Raw genomic sequence first — 14,742 nt, 5'->3', positions numbered from 1 at the left:
GGTACTCCTTTTGCTCACACATCACTTTGCTATGCATTTAGTAGGTGTGACTTTAATATACACCTTTGTCTTCTCATAAATCCACTCGTGTTTTCAAAATGTAAATCAGCATGTAAAAAATACTAAGGAATGAGCTGCTGTCAATGTACCTGGTGCTCTGAAATTCTTTGCTTGTTGTACAGTGCCACTGAAAATGGAGTTGAGAAAATTGATGGGATAAACTGAAGTTTTGAAAAGAACATTTTGTGACCTTTTGATACATTTGAGGTAAAGCCATCCCATGAAGATTTTAGATACATATTATGAGTATTTACTGGCTTTATGCTAAATTTGAAGAGACTTTGTGGTCAAAGATATGAACAAACTGTTTTATGTAATCATGCCTAAAGGAGGAGGATTATTTTGTCTTACACTAGAGGTGCATGTGACAAAGCAAGCAAGAAATGGCATGGGTCTTGTTTGTAACTAAAAACTATTGCGATTGTCCAAAGCAATCTTAAATCTTTCAGTCCAGGGTGCAGGTGTAGGCATCCTCAAGTCTGTATTGCACCCACAAGCCATGCTAACACTGACATTAGAGGCGAGTATGCTGTGGTGTCTGGTGGATGAGGAGGGCAAAACAAGCTCTTTGTGTAAACTGGGAGGATGTGGGATGCTGACCTTCAGCCCGAGGAGCTCCTACCTGGGCTCCACGTGGCAAGCTCCCTAAACACTGCTGCCAAGCTATTGATTGTGTTAATTCCTTCAGTTATGAAATGGCAAAGAAGGAGCAGGTTATGCATCATGCTAAGCCTTAAAAAAGTGCTATCCTGCTGTTTCTCTTGTGGGCTGAGACTTCAGAAGTAACTAGAGGCAGTTGAAAATTTCAAGGAAGTCAATTATTGAACTCTGAGCTATTGAAAGCATCGCTTTGGCAACTCTGACTAATCTCTGTTTTCCAAAATATTTAACGTGAAGAAATGAGAATGCTCCAAGGCTCACTGCCAACTGCAGCTAATGCAGAGATGAGGGAAGAGGAGGAAGCAGCTGTGTCCTCATTTAGACTCAAATCTCACTTTAAAGAAGTGGCTGTTAAAAATAAGGAAACTTTAAAATAACTGAAATGGGAAGCAAAAATATTACTTGCTCTGTTTTAAGGAGCATCTGGAGCTGTACAAAAGATGAGGCAAAATCACTGACGGGACAAAAATCAGAATTTGCCTTTTGTGTGCTGGAAGCTGGTGGAGGTGGGAGTTGTTGAGCACAGTTCAACAACTAGCAATGCCCCTCTACTGCTCTTTTATCAGCAGTCCTTATCAGGCTCTGCAGTGGTAGTTTTGAGGCAGCAGGGCAGGGCAGCCTGTTTACCCTGTGACACCCTTGACCATCCAAACATTGCCATTTTTGCCCTGTGCACTGGCACACCCTCAGACAGTTGTGGGATATCCTTTCAGAGACACTTTTCTCCCCCAGCCAGGAACTGCCTTTTTTTCCTATGCCAACCACCAGATTTCCCTCATCCTGCTTCTATGTTTGTAGGGAGTTGGGTGAGGCTATGGGCTCCCTTTGCCAGCCCCTGGTACTCTTGCTTAAGCACAGCTCTTGCTGCCACCCTGTGTGACAGGCTCTAGTGACTGTGTTTGAGGAGTTTGTGTTCAGTATCCAAACATTGTCATGTTATTTTCTGCAGCAACTCATCCTATGCTGTAATGCAATAATAAAGCTAGAAATGGCCTCTCTTTCTGGAGGGAGTTTAGGGCAGAGCATGTGACAAATCCCAGTGCTGTACCATAATAACGGGGCTAGCTCCAGCATCCTGGGGTAGCTCTCCCAACCAGACATGCCCTGGTCTTAAAGTCCTCAAGGAGAGCTGCTCCATGTAATTGATGTTTGCAGACTTAGTTGACATTACAGCTGCACAGATGAGGGGAGGTGTTGTGCCCAAGGTAATTGCTGGGTTACAGTGGTGTCACCCTTGTGCAGATTCCAGCAGATCACAGCTGAAATAACAAAGGATGCAGCAAACAGATTTTTTTTACTGCAGAGGATCTTTTCCCCTTGCCTCAAAAGCTTGTGCTCTCACTGATCTTGTCCTGCCTCATAGTCCTTTTTTTCTAAGGACTTTTCTCTCTTTATTCACCCCCTCTTCTGACAATACAATTTGCCTTCTTGGTCCCTTCTGCATTCCTGTAAGCAATCCTTATTTTCTCAACAGCCTTTTATCTCTTCCTGTTGTTCTTGTAAGATAATCCAATGCTTTCTAATACATGATCCTGGGAGAATTCAAGTGTATCAAGTATAACATCCTCTTGGTATTTTCCATTCAGCCTCCTGTGTCCCTGATTCTTCCTTTGCTAGGTTTTGGGCTTTTGGTGTTTACACAGCCTGTCCAGCAGCATTACCTCCTTTCTCCCTGACAATAAATTACTGGCATATGTGTGAGCAGCGTGCCCTCCTCCCTTGCTGAAGCATAAGCTCTCTAACTGCCAGTGGGGGGAACTTTTCTCCTCTGCAAAAATGAATTGACTGCAGTCTCCCCAAGGGAAGCTTTCCAAGTGCTTTTCAAGATAAAGCAATCGTTCTGTCTCTCTGTTTCATAATCTTGGAGAGTCTCCTTCCTGCGAGTTATCATATAAAGGTGTGCCTCTCTGAGAGAATGTCTGTACTCCACAGACACACTTTTTACAGTGTAGGAGCTTCCTGCTGTTCAAGTTTTTTCCTTTGACATGGCAGGCAGTCCTCTATTCAGTTCTCTGGATGCTACAAATTTTCACCACTGTCCACAGAGAGCACCGAGCTGCGACACTTGATTCTCTCTCTGCAGTGCAGGGAAGCTCCTGAGATGCCTGTAGGTTGCCCTGGGTAGTTCTTCAGGGTGGGTCTGTCTGACTTCAACAGGTGCTAAAATGTGATGTAGAAGCCTCCTGTGGGTGTTCTGGTCAAACTGCTGCTTCTTTGGTGTGTGCACACAATCTGTTTATATCAGAGACATTGTTGTGCCTTCAGTAACAGCTCCAGGTCACTAAGTCCATTGGGAATAGTTGAAGTGGGAGCTCCTTTACAGCTGGTGAGCATTGATTCAGGCTGGCAGACCACTCCTGTAGTTACATGTGCATGGAATGTAGGCCATTAAAGGTAATAAAAAGGTAGAAATGTTGGTTTTGCTTAACTGCTACTAGAAAAATGGCAGCTTCAGCTTTTTCTACCCATCAAAAGGAAAATTGGTGTGTTTTATCAAGGAAAAGGTATTGTCATAGCTCAAAACAGGAGTTATGTCTCTGATGTGAAATTCTGCAATTCCTATGAATTGCTTAAAAGTGCATTTAAGTGCTTAAAAGATTAGTAGTACTGAAAATTGCTAGCTGAAAGCTGTAATAAAAACATTATTTTTCACAGAGCAATAGGATCATGTGATTATTAAAATTGGAAGGGAGCTCAGGAAGTCTCTCTTTCAACCTCCTCCAGGCAGGGTCAACTGTGAAATCACACCAGGCTGCTCAGAACTTCTGCTGGTCTGGTCTTGAAAATCTCAGAAGATGGAGACTGCACAGTTTGCCTACTGACTGCCTTCAGGGTGAAAACTTTTCTTCTACTTCTCTCAGTTCTGAACCTCTCTTGTTTCATTTTATGCCCTCTCTTACCTTCCTTCATCTCTTTATTGTGGAGAGCTGGGCTCCATCATCTTCACAGCCTCCTTCTTAGCATCAAAAGGCTGCTACCGAGTACCGGCAAAGCCTTTTCTTCCCCAGGCTGAGCCTGGCCCATTCCTCCACCTTCCTCCACAGGGCACCTGATCCAGCTCCCTCCACCTTAGTGGCCCTCTGCTGCACTTGCTGCAGTTTAACATCATCTTTCCTGTGTTGGGAAAACCCCAAACTGGGCAGGTGCCCACGGTCTCTACAATAGATTGCAGTGTCTAAAGTCTGTGGTCCAATTTCCTGTCCTAGTAGTCCAAATCTATAACTCTCTTTTCTTTACCCTTATCATATATTTTCCTACACTGCTTCTTTGCGTGCACTTGCCTGTGTGTGGTGGTGATGTGATCCCAAGAGAGAGGTGCAGATTTCAATGTGTGTTTGCAGAGCTGGGAACTTCCCCATGCCCCCTGTGCAGGGAATTCCAACATCCCCACCAGACAGGAACTCTGGCCACATGGCACGCTGCCTCTGGAACAAAAGGGCTCCTGGCATACCAGTTAAATGTTCATGCTTCCAACACTGGTGAGGTGGAAAGGGTAAAGATGGGTTGGCTCTGGCTGGAAGCTCCCTCCATCTCCTGCCTCCATTTGGGTATGGGGTGCCTGGCCCCAGAGAGCAAGGCACCCAGCCCAGGCAGGTGTTCAGAGCTGCAATCCATCTCTGGATTTCCATCTGTTTCCCTGTGACTTGGGGTGGCCATTGCAGCCATCTGTTTAGATAATTGAGAGCTGACACAGGCACTGTTATATTGGTTGTAAAACCAAAACAGCCCCTCACCCCTAAAATTATAGATTAAAAAAATTGCTTACCATCTATCTCAGAGGAAAAGAAATGGATGCTATTTTAAGTGCCTGAACTGTGGTCATTTCACTGAAAAATCAGTGAGTTGCTTTTTTCCACATGCCCAGGACCACCAGGTGGCAATATAAGAAAAAGGATAAGTGAGTATTTGCAGCACCTGTTATGTATACCCAAAAATTCAAAATAAATTACAAATATGTTCAAACGCAGGTATTCTATCTCCTCTGAATTGTTTAAATGCACTGTTTCAGTGACAAACATTTCTTATGAAACACTGATTTTGAAAGCATTCTTCCATTTTTGTCCTGCAGTTGGGAAACTGTAAACTTCAAAAAGCAGTGAGCACCTCATAATCACACAGAATCCTCCTGTCTGCTATAGACGTTGTCCCTCACCCCAACAACTCAGTCTGAAGAGGATGTAAGAAAATCTTAATCTCCTTGCTTTACCTTGTTGAAGTGTAAAATAGGACCTAAATTTCTGTCTTTTTTGTTGTCTGGGTTTTTTTCATTCTGAAAGGCTGCCTAACCATGTGGATGCCCTGGGAGTGCTTTAAGCTAATGAAGTCTCACACACATCCTGATAGCAGCTGTGATTTGGATTATAGGGTAGATTAAGATGAAATATTAGGAACAATTTCTTTACTGTGAGCATGGTGAGATGCAGGAACAGGTTGTCCAAAGAAGTTTTACACAACCCATTCCTGGAAGTTTTCAAGGCAGGGCTGGATGTGGCTTTGGATGTGGGAGTGATGAACTTTAAGGTCCCCTCCAACCCAAACCACTTTATGATTTTATGATTTTTAAGTGATGGATGATCACAGTGGATCATATGATCACACTCCCAGACGCCAGTGACTTATGTTTCAGGAACATCTTCAACCAGAGGAAGAGCCCTGGTGCTTATTAGCTATTGATGAATTTCCTTTTCCTACCGTGGGTTTGTCTAATTGCTTTTTGAATCCATGCAAACGCATAATTTCCCCTGTGATTTAGTTGGTAATCCTCAGGGTAAGTCTGTGCCAATAAGAAGATGCATCTCTTGTTTGTTTGGAACATTTAATGCCTCCTTGTTATTATAGTAGAAAAGAAAAGGATTAATTGTTTTTCACTGTCTCCTTGTTAGTCCTGATTTTATAGACCTCTAGCATATTCCCTGCTCATGGATTCTTTTCCAGTTTAAAGGATCCTGCTGTAATTAAATGTCCTTTTTATGGCAGCCGTACTCTTCCTTTCATTGAACTTATTGCCTCTTCCCTAGGGCTACAATATTTCTACCAATGCAGAGGTATTTATTACTGGGTTTGAACTATTTTTATTTATTTATGTGTGTCTGGGAGTGCCTAACAAACCAAACTGTTTTATTTAAAGTGCTGGCAAATAATTTTCTTTCTTTTTTTGTTTTGTTTTGAAACAAGCCAAAACTCTCTTATTTGAAGCATTTAAGGCTCATGATGCTGTCTTTTGGATATTTGTGACAGAGTGTAGTATCTTGTCTTTGGACTCTTTTGTTCTTTCCTAATTTAAGTCATAAATTGATTTTTCTAATATCATTCTGTTCTGCAGTGACAAGTTGCAGAGACCTCAGCATCACAGCCCAGTATGGAACAATTAGCACTTGGTGCTGAAGGATAAGTCCAGTACTAAAATAACAGGGTAGCTGCAGCCCAAGACAGAAGGTACTGGCAGCATATGCTTGGGATGTCTGCAGCAGCTGATTTTATGCCTCCTGCATCTTTGCAGCTCCATCAAAGTATCAGTCAATCACAGTGGTGAGAATTTCTTTTATCGACTCGGTAAAAACAGAGGAGGCTGGTGAGTGACTCTTGTGATTTGGTGAGAGCCTTTCCAGCCACGTCAGGAGAGGGGCTGTCACTCTGTGTGGAAAGCCTCCCCACAGACATAGCAGATGCTGGAAACCCTTTCCAGCTGTCCTTGCCCACAAAATCAGCAGAGAGGCAAAAGTCTCCACAGGATTTTACAGATTTAAAAACAAACAAATAATTGATTTTTTTTAAAGTCTAGAGGAATGTGCAGCTGCTGTTCAGCTTGTCCTTTTGCATAATGTAGGAGGGGATATTGTACTCTTTTGAGTTACTGAGCAGTGCACTGACTTGTGGTTAACCAAGTTATCCAGAAAGATCTTTTAAAAAAGCAAAACAAGCTGGAAACATCTCCTTGCTCCTCCACAATTCACTCACTATAATGTGGCTAAAAGAGGTTCTCCAAAAGCAAAGAAGGGCTTGCAAGGTTGTGCTGTTGGTCTTGGAGTCTTCTGTTACAGTGAGAGTGGGGTTGACTGGTCATCTGTAAGACACCAAAATGTGGTCTCTTAACCAATAAGAGAAGTTGTGTGAAAAAAGTAGTACCTGCTATTCTCTCTATGTCTTGAGAAAGCAAATGAAAGTTTGTGTTTGATATGCCTCTAAGAGGAAATGTTAGAAAAATGTTGCCCAGAACTGTCCCTTATCCCCTTTTTTCCCCAGCAGCTGTGTGATTGAGGGTGGGAGCCCAGCCGAAGAGCCAGCTCAAAGCAAGCAGAAATAGTTGGTTTCAGCCTGAGCACAGCTTCAGCATGGGCACAACAGATGAAGACACTGCAGAGTTTTGAGATTTGCCTAGGGTCCCCCTGCCCCTCCTGGGAGCAGACTGTGTTCTGCTGTGGCTGTGACGAGGATGTGTGCGTGGAACATGTTCTGCACCTTGTGCTTCTGCGTAGGTGTGGGAGAAAGGTGAACATATGCTTTTGAAGAAGATGTCGTATCTCTGTTTCCTTCTAAAGGTGCCATATGTGCTCTCTGAGTCACCAGGACGTAGTTTACCCTGTGATGGGAGTAGCTCTTGACAGGTGCAGTAGGCTCTGAGGTCAGTGTAGAGGTCAATGTGCTTTTAGCTCTGAGATTCATATTCTGCACCATCTCCCCAGCTGGCAGTGGTGGCAAGCCCAGTTTTCCTACAGCTGGGCTGCAGCAGCTTGGGGCTGTTCTTTGTGGTCTTTTTCTTCCAGACATCTTCCCACCTTGTGCTGCTGTCAGGTGGAGACCCTGTTTTAGTCATGTACAATGTTGTGTTGATGTCTGACACTGGCCAGTTATGGCTTTGGCTGTGGTGCCATTCCCGTGTTCCAATCATGGAGCTGTTTGCCATGTCTCATGGCAATGTGCTAGCAGACCAACGCACTTTGGTTTCTGAAAGCACACCATGTCCCAGGCAGACGTTCCCTTTTTTGTCATCAGCTCTTGGCTGATATAAACAATATTCACTTCCCAAGTGGCACAGATATGCAAATGAACCTTTCATAGGATAATGGCCATATGAAGCTTTGCTAGCAGGCATTCACGACATGTGGAGGCATGTTGGTGCCAGATGCTTGCAGGCTTTTGGCTGAGCTATTCCCTTTTCCAGTAGGATAGTCAGTACCAGGCTATTTTGGGAGATCCACTGCAGGCCCAGATCAGTGATGGGTGCATCTTTAACAGCTTCAGAAAACAGTGCTCTCCAGGTTGCCACAGGAGTAGCTGCCCCACAGTGTCATTCTGCCTCCTAAAGCCCTTGGCTGTCTGGCTGCTGTGGAGCCTTTTACAAACACCATGCCAGTGACATGTTGCAGCATCTCTGAGATGTGCCACTTTTCAGGATACAAACAGAACATCATTCCTAGTGCATCATTCCTAGTGAAATCTTCTGGGGGATCATGTTGTGATGGGATGAACAAAGCTGTAGCAAAACAATCAGATTCTTCAGTCTTTTCAAACTAGGATAAAACCTTGTATCAGTGTATACAGCCTTCCATATAAGCTAAAAACCACTCACTGGAATACACAGAACTAGAGAGTTTTTCCTTATTTTTCAGGTAAAAAGTCTGCCTGATATGTTGAGGTCTGTTGCTTTATCAGAGGAGAACATCAACCTGCTTTCCCTTTTTTCCTTTGAGGATTAAAGATCACCCAAAATAGCTGAATTCAGTATAAATCTTGCCAGCAGAAGCTGTAAAATTGAGATGGTTCAGGGATTGGTGATCAAGCCAAACTCACAGCCTTTGCTTGCATTCAACTCACTTTAAAAAATTGCAAGCTCACACCCTAGCCATGGAAACCCAGCACTTGCACTGCAGGCCAGCAGCTGTGGCAGGACAAGATAACTCATTGCTTTGGGAGGCCAGAAACTGGAACTGGGGTCAAATGCCCACTGCTGAGATGATCTTCCCTTAACGCCCAGTATTGTGTGCTGGGAGGGAGAAAGCATGAGGAGTTTTAATGTCCTGTGGTCCATATGGACTCCCTTGGGTGGGGGACTCCTCCCAGGACATGTGTGACTTGCAGCAAGTTTGTTGTCAGGAACACGAGTACAGACAGCTCTTCTCACCAACAGCCTTACTGTTCATGTGACCACAAATGACTTGTCCTGGGTTTCATCTTGGCATCCTGCTCTGAGCAAACAGAATTACAGGAGGCAACAGGGACAGCAGGAGAGCCAAAACCATTGTTGGTGGCACAGTGGTTTTCAGCATCCAAAGCCATCTGGAGACTGGGACTCTATTTCAGTCTGCTCACCACAGAGCTAATGCTTGCAGACTAAGGCTGGCAAATCTTTTTCTTCTCAGAGAAAAGAGCTGTGCTACATCACCCTCCCTCTAGGGAGATTCTTGTCCTAAGCCCTCTGCCCATGAAATTGGAGAACCAGTGCTTTGCCTGGGATTGTTAGGGCAAAGAAGAGCCCTGAGAGGTCTGTCCTCTCCCTGACCCCACTGTGTGTCCTGCAGTTGGGCAGCCAGCCTGCTACAGCACGTCCCATGGTGGGGCCCATCACACATGTTCTGCACAGCTTTTTGTGATTATTGTTACCCATTTGTGGCTCACTGTGCTGCTTTTCCCTAAATAATGTTCATTCTGTAGATGACTATTTTAAATAAAGCAGAGTTGATGTTAAGTAGGCAGAACATTTGAAGGCCTTTACTTGCATTTCTGACAATGCATGCAATTATTCCAGCACCAGCATGACTGTTTTGTTTGCCAAATGCTGATCTGATTTATCTCTGTACTAGACTGAAAAGCAGTATAGCTAATGACAGTCAGCTCCAACATCTTCTCCTGATTGCCTATTATTGTCCTGAACCGGTTTAATTTTCTATTGTCTTTGTTAAAAATGTAGAAGGGGAAGAAGAGGTTGTTTTAATCCTCTGTATTGGGCTATTGAGAGTAGCCAGAATTTAATGTGCCATCAGGAAGGCAGAGCTACAGCCTTGCTTTTTGGTAGTGACTCACTACATAAATTAAGCGGGATGGTCCCCAAGGCTTATACTTCTCATGCACTCTGCGTCATGTTAGAAACATTAAAATATTAACAAACTCTGATCCCAGGGCAGCTGGATGCTCACTCAGATCTGCTTTCAAGCTAGAATGCACTCCCTCTTTGGAGTCTATAGTAAACTTCAGAAAACTTGGCCTGAAAGCCCAGAGCATCATCATTCAGCAGCACCTAAACTCCCTCTTCAATTATTTAAAAACTACTCTGAGAGACTCTTCGGAGTTGTGTTACAGATATTTGTTGATATTACAGTTTTTCTTGAAATGGCACATCTCTAGCCCTCTCCAGTTCTTGTGAATGAGATCATTACCGTTTCTACACAGTAATACCACCACCTCATTCTCCCTAGCACCTTGGAACTATCAATGTGCTGATGTCACAAAGATGAGACCTTGAACATCCTGAAGCTATTCCTAGTTAGCTAGGGCTTATCACACAGGAAAACCCCTGAGACTGAGTTTCAAGAATCGAAAGAGAAGAGGCACTTGAAGGAATATACCATTTTCTTTCCTTGAATATTTCAAGACGAGTATTAGGTACTGGCCAGCTATCAAAGCCTTTTTTCACATGCCCTCCTCCCTTACAGTCCTTCTTCCAGGGACCTTGGTGGTGGCTGCAGTGAAGAAGCACCTGTATGAGGAAGTCAAATTAAATCCCTGACAGCTCTGCCTCTTGCACTGAGCTGCCAATTCTGTGTTAGTGGTGTTTTCTTCACAGGCTCCTGCAGCTTCCTTGCTGTTATCTCACCCAGATCTAGAGGGCCCAGGGAAAACTGGCTGCTTGCAATAGCAGCAGTCTTGGAGTTGCTCTTATCTCACAGGTGGGCACTGAAAAGCTAGAGAGCAAAGTGAGGGGTATTGGCCTGTGTTCCATTATATTTTTTAATTTTCCCCTTCTCATCCCCCAACTCAAGCCTGATTGAGCTGTGCCTAAAGAAGTTCAGAGCATTTCTGAATTTTTGTTTTGAAGAAGTCTTCTGAAAATTTTCTGCCAGTTAAGGCCGTGTGAAATCACACATCAGAAAGAGCTCGGGTGCTGCAAAATGACATGCCCATCATGTCCACATTTCTCTCTGTGAATGTCTTCCAGCATTTCTCCTTTAAACTTCAGCAACGCCCTCACCCAGTTTTAATTGTTGCTTTACTTTGATCTTTGCACAGCAAGTATTTTTCAGTTGACTTCACCAGAAGAAGCTGAAATATCACCTAAGGGTGATGGAGATGGGGGAATAAGTGAACATCTGGGACAGGCTCTTTTAGGAGGAAATAGCTACTGCTGGCATTTGGGTGTCCTTGAGCGACCAATAGCTCTGGACTTGTACTCCCTTCTGAGGGGCAGCTATTTTCACTCACTGGGGAGAGTTTCCAGATCATGAAAAAGACATTAAGAAGCCCTTTTCACCATGGACTGACTGTGAATTGAATGAAAATTAAACAATAATCAAAATAGGCAATTCTGAGTCTTTTGCTGTTGTTGGCAATCAGGTTACCAGCAAGTAGCTTTGGTGACCCTGAGATTGAGAGCCACTGAAGCTGGCAAGATAATTAAAGAGGGAAGGACATGCAGAGGGTAACACATGCAGACCTTCAGTAAGCTGAACTGAATACTGATCACAACTTTGCTTTGTCTTTTTTTTCTATCATAAATTTTTGGCATGCCACTAAACTCCTGTTCCACAGTTTCTCTCAGACAATTTCCCTGCTCCTCTGTCAGATTTCTGCTTTGCTAAAAGGACTATCTGAAAACACTTTTAAAATTTATTTTCGATATGATTACAAGATGCTTTATTGAAAAATTATGACTTTTCCTTACTGCTTGTACAGGCTGGATTGTATTCACAGAGGACACCTCTGACCTGTAGAGGTGTCAAACTAAGGAGGAACAAACTAAGTAACAATAATTAAATTACAAACGAGACTTTAGCAGTTAGGCTAAGGCTGCTGAAAGAGTAGAACAGCTTTCTTGCTGGTGAAGCAGCTAGTCTCCATTCAATTCCCAGACATGTGAAAAAGTGTATTTTCAAGCCTGGCTTGGTTTCATTGGTAACTAAGATCTAAACTGATCATAAAATGACAAGGGATAACATCAGGTTTCTACCATGGGCAGAACAAACACTGATGGCAACAAATGTATGAGAACAAAGGGACCTGGCCCAGGCTGGCAGCAGCACACCCACCATAATGTGCTGACAAGGATCCTGGACATGTGAGTGACTCTGGAAAGGGCCAGATGTGTGTGCCTGACGGATGAGTGGCACCAGGGGTGTGGCAGACACGTAAATGCAGCACAGGGGGTCAGGAGCAGGACCAGGCTGTGGGGCAGGACACACATAAAGGAGCTGTGGCTGGAGCCAGCAGTGCCTGCCTGCACTCCTGCCTTGGAGAGCTGGAGCCAGACACAGCTCTGAGGATTCCTGGCTCTGGGGAAAGACAGACCACACAGGAAAGAGAGCAGATGCAGAAGCAGCAAAACCTGATGCGAGGCTGAAATGTGTTCCCTGGGCTCAGATTTTCCCAGAGCTGTCCCCACAGGTCCTCTCTATCTCTGCCCTCTCACTCTCTCTGCTCCCCAGGAGATGGCAAGGTCTGGGGGCTGAGTGCACCTGCTGTGGAAATCCAGCTCTAATTATCCTGCATTTCTGCACAGAGTTGGAATTACCTGGCTGCAGGGTGGCTGTGGAGCTGGTGTTTTTCTGAGGAGGCTCTTGGGGCTGCAGCAGGCAGCTGAAGAGAGGAGAAATTTTGTTTATCCACAGGGTAAAGCTTCCAGAGGGCAGGTAAAATCTGTGTGTTTGTTAGGAGTACAGGATGAGTAGGGTGTTCTTGCTGAATGGTTTTCTGTGCCTGGGCATTGGCTGGAAAGTCACTTGTGCATCTAAGAAATCCAATGCAACCTGCGAAATGGGATTTTGAAAAAAAATTGCAGCAATGCACTAGGACAATTCAATTATTTTGAGCATGGCAAGAGTGGACAGAAGGAATACACCTTGGTACATTGGTATCTTATTTTTTCTGGAATTAGGATAGTTTTTAATTCCAGTTGTTTCTGGAATTAGGATAGTTGTTAGGGAGTTCCTAACATAGAAGGACATACAGCAAAGAGAACAGAAATTTGTACGGCACACATTGGCAAATAAAATCAAAATTATTTCAAAATAAATACAATACAGTGTACTTTTCTAAAATGTCTTCTATGCAAACAATGGCCCAAACTGCTTTAAAAAAATCAATATAGCTTCAAAATTAAGTGACAAATAAAATTTCCTGCTAGAAGATTATCCTATTTTTGGCTTGAACATTGATGCACCCTGACTGCTGCTGCTGTGTGTGTTCTAGCTGCCCTTCAAAACCAGGAGATGGAGGATGAAGCAAGGTGGGTGTCAGTCTCTTCTCCCAAGCAAAATGCAACAGGACAAATGTACATAGCACTGGGGGAAGTTTAGAGTGCATATTAGTAGGAATTTCTTCACCAAAGGGATTGTCAGGCATTGGTACAGGCTGCCAGGGAAGTGGTGGAGTCACCTTCTCTGGAGGTATTTAAAAGACATGTGAATGTAGCACTTAGGGACATGGTTAAGTGATGGAATTGGTAGTGCTGGGTTAATGGTTGGACTCAGTGATCCCAGAGGTTGTTTCCAAGATAATAATTTCATGATTCTAGGAATGAGCATTTCTGGAAACACTGTTAACTAGTTGAGGAAAGGAACTAAATATTGAGGTTATGGAACAGCTGATAATTTCTAGGAAAGTATAAAATTGTTTCCATTTGAATGATGGAACAAGTATTATATTTGTTTGACTTTAAGAGATCCATTGGGTGTGCACTTTTAAGTCCCGGTAGATAATGTTAGATGTGCAGCTGAAGTCCTGTGCATGCAGGGTGAAATTATCAGCCTCGTTTCCAGGGTGCTCAGGAGAGATCTTTGCTTCTTCCCTTGTGTTTACAGGGAGGAGAAACTGTCCTGCATCCCAATCTGTGAGGGAAGGATGAGGAAACCAAAAGAAAGCTGCCTCTTGCTGGGACAGAGAGGGGAGCAACAGGAGTGGCTGTGCACTGGTGCTCTGAGCAAAGGGGAAGGTCTGGGAGAGGCAGAGGTTAATGCCTGGTGGGGAACTGGCTGTGATCTTCTCTTGAACTCTTCACTTGTGGTGGGCTCAGAGCTGACAGGAATCAGCTCAAAGTGAGGGTTTACAACCAAATCTGACCACAGCAGTCTGGCACAAAGCCAAGCACAAGCTCCCTGTCAATAGCAGAAGCAGTGTGTTGAGGAATCAGGTCAAGGAACAGTAACCACAGTCCTTACTTTTCAAAGTAAGGGATTTCTGATGAAATTTTGTTCTATGTAATTGAAATCCTTTACCTGAGAGTGGTCTCTCATGGTTTTTGTGGATGTACTAAATTTAACCATCAGCTGCTCTTAGGTAATGTCTCTGTGCTCCACTGCCTGTACTGCTGCCCAAGCACGCAGTGAAGAAGAAGTGTGGATGCCATGTGGAGCTGTCTGCTGTTAGCAATTCCCCTCTCCTCCTAAGTGCTTCCTGGCAATGAAATTGTCTTGCTCTCTGACAACAAAATCCATCAGCAGGTTCCTCTCAGGTCTCATCACCACCTTCACTACCTTTCTGCTTACACTGCTTAAAACAGTTTTAAATATACTTACTACTTTATTCTGTTTTGCTGTGTTACATATAACAATTTCAGAAAAATGAAGAAATAAGGAAGTAAGATGGTTTTACAGATCACCCAGACAGCTACAGGATCTCCTATGAGGCTTCTCTGATGTGCTGTGCCACATTAAAAGTCCTTGGTAATCAGCGTGAAATTGCATCAGGATTATCATCCAGGTGACAAACCTATGACCATTTAGGCAGTTACAAGCATTTTCCTCAAAGATTATAGAAAGACAGATTAGAATCCTATATGTGAATTACTCTACATCAAATTATTTCTTTGTTTTT

Source organism: Ammospiza caudacuta, chromosome 1, assembly GCF_027887145.1.
Source record: "Ammospiza caudacuta isolate bAmmCau1 chromosome 1, bAmmCau1.pri, whole genome shotgun sequence".
Taxonomy (NCBI): Eukaryota; Metazoa; Chordata; class Aves; order Passeriformes; family Passerellidae; genus Ammospiza; species Ammospiza caudacuta.
This window is presented reverse-complemented; position numbering follows the sequence as displayed.